Source organism: Sus scrofa, chromosome 7 (assembly GCF_000003025.6).
Source record: "Sus scrofa isolate TJ Tabasco breed Duroc chromosome 7, Sscrofa11.1, whole genome shotgun sequence".
Taxonomy (NCBI): Eukaryota; Metazoa; Chordata; class Mammalia; order Artiodactyla; family Suidae; genus Sus; species Sus scrofa.
The window spans coordinates 99,905,536-99,910,473 of NC_010449.5; the positions used below are offsets into that span (position 1 = coordinate 99,905,536).

Genomic DNA, 4,938 nt, shown 5'->3' on the forward strand with positions numbered 1-4,938 from the left:
GGAAGTGTGTTGGATTCCCACTGAAAGAAGGGAGAGCAGGAGTTCCCATCGTGGCTCAGTGGAAAGGAACCTGACTAGTATCCTTGAGGATGCAGGTTCAATCCCTGGCCTCACTCAGTGGGTTAAGGATTCCGCCTTTCTGTGAGCTGTGGTGTAGGTCGCAGATGCGGCTCAGATCTGGCATTGCTGTGGCTATGGTGTAGGCCGGCAGCTACAGCTCTGATTCGATCCCAAGCCTGAGGAACCTCCATATACCGCAGGTGCAGCCCTAAAAAAAAAAAAAAAAAGAAAGAAAAGAAAAAAAAGACACACACAAAAAAGGGAGAGCAGACTTGTTCTTCTCTAAGAATTACATATTTGATTCAGACAGATGCCAAATGCATGGAGAACTCTGAGTCTGTTGTTAAGAAGCCCAGAATGGAGGTCAGACCCAAGCTGATTCGGGTTTTCAGGTCATCTAAAGCAGCTCACCTCACTGGTCAGACCAGATTGCAGTGGTTCTCAAGCCCAACTACACATTAGCATCAGCCCAGGAGTTGCTCTGACCTATGGGTGTGCCAGCCCCATCCCAAAGCAATTTCACCAGAATCTCTGCTGGGTAGGGTGGGGTATCAGTACTTTATTTAAAAAGCTCCCTGGATGATTCTCCTGGGAGATCCACTGGACCAAAAGAGCTCTGTGATCCCTCCCAGGCATCCTGGTGCCTACATTAATGTATGATTCAGAGCAGACATTTAGCATGTTTGTTGAATAAATAAATGAAGAATCTGACTCACCTTTTTTTTTTACTATTTCCCTATTCACAATGTATGAAATTTAAAAAGCAAAGAAAAAGAGTTGAATTCCAAGTAAGAGTCCTAAAGCAGAACTGTCCAATAGAAATTCTAGCAGTGATGGAAATCTATAATCTGTGCTGTTCCGTACTAACCATATGTAGCTACTGAGTATTTGACTTTTTTTTTTTTTTTTTTTTTGGTCTTTCTAGGGCCGCATTCTCGGCATATGGAGGTTCTCAGGCTATGGGTCTAATCAGAGCTGTAGCCGCCGGCCTAAGCCAGAGACACAGCAACACGGGATCCGAGCCGCATCTGTGACCTACACCACAGCTCATGGCAAAGCCAGATTCCCCAACCCACTGGGCGAGGCCAGGGATCGAACCTGCAACCTCATGGTTCCTTGTCAGATTCGTTGACCACTGAGCCATGATGGGAACTCCTACTGAGCATCTGAAATGTGGCTAGTGAAATGTGGCTAAAATTCAGTGAACTCAATTTTAAATTTTATTTAATGTCAATTAAATTTAAATAGCCATATAACTTCTGGCTACCACTGTACAATAACATACAGCCTACCTTTCAGGAACACATCTATATCTGGGTATTTCCATGACCATCTTTTACTAACAGCATCCTGTCTTCCTTAGAGCAGCCCCTTGCCACCACTTCCTGCAGTCTTTTGAGGAGAGTTAATGAAGCTGCCCTGCCCTTCTTTAGCCAAGAGGTGAGCCCAGGACCCAAGCTAAGTCAACCAGACTTTCCCCTCCAGAAATTTTACTCTAGCTTCTGTGTCACAAAAAGAGAAAACGAGTTGGAGCAGATTAATGCCAATGTTGGTATTGGTATTAAGACACTGTGTATCAATTTCCAGAACATTAGTCCAGAGCTTGACAATCACAACAGTGATATATGAAGTGAGCTAGGCATCTGTGTATTAGTTTCCAGAACATTAGTCCAGAGTGTGATGATCACAACAGTGATATATGATGTGAGCTAGGCATCATTATCATCATCATCCTTGTCATCATCAAAGTCACTGGTACCTAGCAGCTCTGAGGTGCCAGCTCCTGAACTAAGTATTTAAGTTGCCTAGCTTCCCTGTGCCTCATTTCTTCATCTGTAAGATGGGAATTAACTCATCCTAATGTCTTTCAGAGTTTTTGTGAAGACTGATAATGTTCTTTTTCTTTTTTTTTTTTTTGTCTTTTTTGTCCTTTTTAGGGCCACACCTGTGGCATATGGAGGTTCCCAGGCTAGGGGTCTAAGCAGAGCTGTAGACACTGGCCTACGCCACAGCCACAGCAACACCAGATCCAAGCTGCATCTGGGACCTACACCACAGCTCACAGCAACGCCGGATCCTTAACCTGCTGAGCGATGCCAAGGATCGAACCTGCAACCTCATGGTTCCTAGTCGGATTAGTTTCCACTACACCACAACAGGAACTCCAACTGATAATGTTCTTAAGAGCTCTGAGCCAAATAAGGAGTTATCCAAAGCCTGTTAGAGGTGTTGCTCTCTGGGTATTGGTGTGGAAGAGTCATGGGAAGGTTTGATGCAGGGCCCAGTATCTGGGCCCAGTTCACAAGCTGTGTGACACCAGGCAAGACACCTGTCCTTTCTGGGCTTTGAGCTAAAGTGAGAAAGTTAAACACCTCCCTTTCCAGCCTTGACATTTTCTTTTTTTTTTTTTTTTTTTTTTTTTTTTTTTTTTTGTCTTTTTGCTATTTCTTTGGGCCGCTCCCGCGGCATACGGAGGTTCCCAGGCTAGGGGTCGAATCGGAGCTGTAGCCACTAGCCTACGCCAGAGCCACAGCAACGCGGGATCTGAGCCGCGTCTGCAACCTACACCACAGCTCACGGCAACGCCGGATTGTTAACCCACTGAGCAAGGGCAGGGACCAAACCCGCAACCTCATGGTTCCTAGTCAGATTCGTTAACCACTGCGCCACGACGGGAACTCCCCAGCCTTGACATTTTCTAACCTATTTGCATGCACCTCCCACCTTGCCTGCTACCTACCCTTTCCCATTTCTATGAACACACCCCCCAAAACTCTAGCCTAGACCCTGCTGGCCTTGTGATTTCTTCTTTCCCTAGCAACCCACCTGAGCATAAAGTTACCTGGGGTAAGAACTCCTAGACCTTCCTGTACAAAGCACTTTATTGGAATCACATTTAACCATCTCCTCCACTAGGGGACCATAACCCTATTAGGGCAAAGCCTATGTCCCCTTTATTCACCACCTTTCCCCAGTGCCCAGTACAGAGCCAGGCACACAGAAGGTGCTCGTTAAGTACTTACTGTTTGACTGAATACCCCAAATTATTTTATTATTTACCATTTCAGGAAACCCATAATATTAGTTCATTAATACTTTGTGAGAAAGTATCTCAAAACTTACCGGCTTAAAACAACAACAATCACTTCTTTTCTCCCAGTTCCATGGGAGAGAAATTCAGACAGGGGACAGTGGGGTTGACTTGTCTCGGTCCGTATCTGGGATCTCAGCCGGAAGACTCAAAGGCTGGGGACCAGAATCGGCTGTTAACCACCTATCTTGCGGTTGAGGGTGGCTGTCTTCTGAGAGCCCAGCTGGAGATGTCAGCCACGTCACTTCATGGCACCTCCACCATGGGACCTGGGCTTCTTTGTAAGTTCCAAGGGTGGGCATCCTGAGAGGGTAAGAAAGAGACAGGAGGAATGTCTCCTTTACATGACCTAGGTTTAAGGGCTACACTCCATCACTCCCACCACCTTGTATTCATTAGAAGTCAGTCACTAAGTCCAGTCTGCAGTCAAGGGAAGGGGAACTAGACTCCATCTTTTGAAAGAAGTGGTAAAAAAAACTTGCAAACATATTCTAAAACCACTACCACCACTTAGCTAGCACAAGTAGAAAAATGCATGGTGAAAGCTAAGTGTCTGAAGAAGGAAGAATTCCGTTTTCTTAGGTGGGAAATGAAACAAGGCCTAAAAGGACCAAAAAAATCAGCATAACCCAGCTGAATCCAGACCTGCAGACACCTTCGTATGGAACAGGCCCATGTAACAGACTGAGTTCCCTAGAACAAAGAGAGCCTCAAGGCCCCAGACTACATGGCTCAACAAAATGACCCCTGTCTATAAAAAAAAACCAAGCACTGCCCTGCAGGGGAGCCTGCATCTTCCTTGCTCAGAGCTCTTGACCACTCTGGTGGTCAATAAACTGTGCCTGCAATCTCACTGCTCCAGCCTCTGCCTCCTCCTTCCTGCCCCTTCCTTCTAACAAGTTCAACTAATCATCAGCTGTGTTAACTTGAAAAAGTGACTCACTGAGACTGGGCTTCTCCATCTGCATAATGAGTATGTTGTAGTTGCTGGTTCCTGGTGGCATTTACAGGCTTGGAGTCTTCCTGCCTCAGTCAGCATAAAAGGATCCCCCCTTAACTAGCTTTCTTGAAATCCACTGACCCTTTGCATTATGATCAGACCTGGTTTCTGATATGGGAGGCAGCAAGAGGGTGCTACTGAAGCTAGAGAACCTAAGATTCAGATACCAGGAACAACTTTAAGGAACAGATGGGGCATCACTGAGGACCTCGGGATTCCCCCGAGGCCTTCTCTGTCCCAGCCCAAGGGAAGTGGGACATGTGGCAATCACAGACCTAAAGAATCTGAATCTGCCTGCCTGGGCCCAGGAATCTGCATTTACTCTCAACACTGTTTTTCATACTAACTGCTGGTGGGGGAGAGGAGAGGAGTCGGAAAGCACGCATCCACCGCTGTCTCATTTTAGTACATCTTAGGAAAGTTCTTCGCTTTTGCCCCCAATTCACGCCTACCGCTCTGTGGGAGGGGGAGGGTGCCGTGGGCCTCCGCAGTCCTGGGCACGCACAACGAGCCGACCTTTAGCCTTTTTCTGGGCCGGCTGACCCTGCACCGTGGCTCGTGGTGCTGGGACTCGAGGGCAGCCTCCTTCCTGCGGTGGGCGCGAGGGCGCCCAGAGCCGGGTCCAGGGAGGCCCACTAAGGGCGAAGCCAGCGCAACCTGCTCTCACTGGCGGAGGTGGGGGGGGGGGCTGCTAGGGTGATTTTAACCCTTTCGCTTGCAGAGGTAGTGACCCTGACCCCTAAGTATCTTTCTTTAGGAACGCGCGCGCCAAGAGGACTGTGCTCAC

General features: G+C 47.6%; 1 long non-coding RNA gene across 2 annotated transcripts in view; it reads right to left on the reverse strand.

Annotated features, from left to right (window-relative positions):
- LOC106504512 overlaps positions 1 to 4,938 on the reverse strand; it is a 246,233-nt gene that overhangs the window by 239,695 nt on the left and 1,600 nt on the right. Inside the window, exons 1-2 of one of the 2 annotated variants that reach the window (XR_001298050.2) lie at positions 4,095 to 4,922; positions 3,184 to 3,454 (exon numbers count right to left, since the gene is read on the reverse strand). This is a non-coding gene — a long non-coding RNA (uncharacterized LOC106504512). Of the gene's footprint in view, positions 1 to 3,183; positions 3,455 to 4,094; positions 4,923 to 4,938 lie in introns of those variants that run through there. The other variant, XR_002346019.1, reaches the window with a different exon arrangement.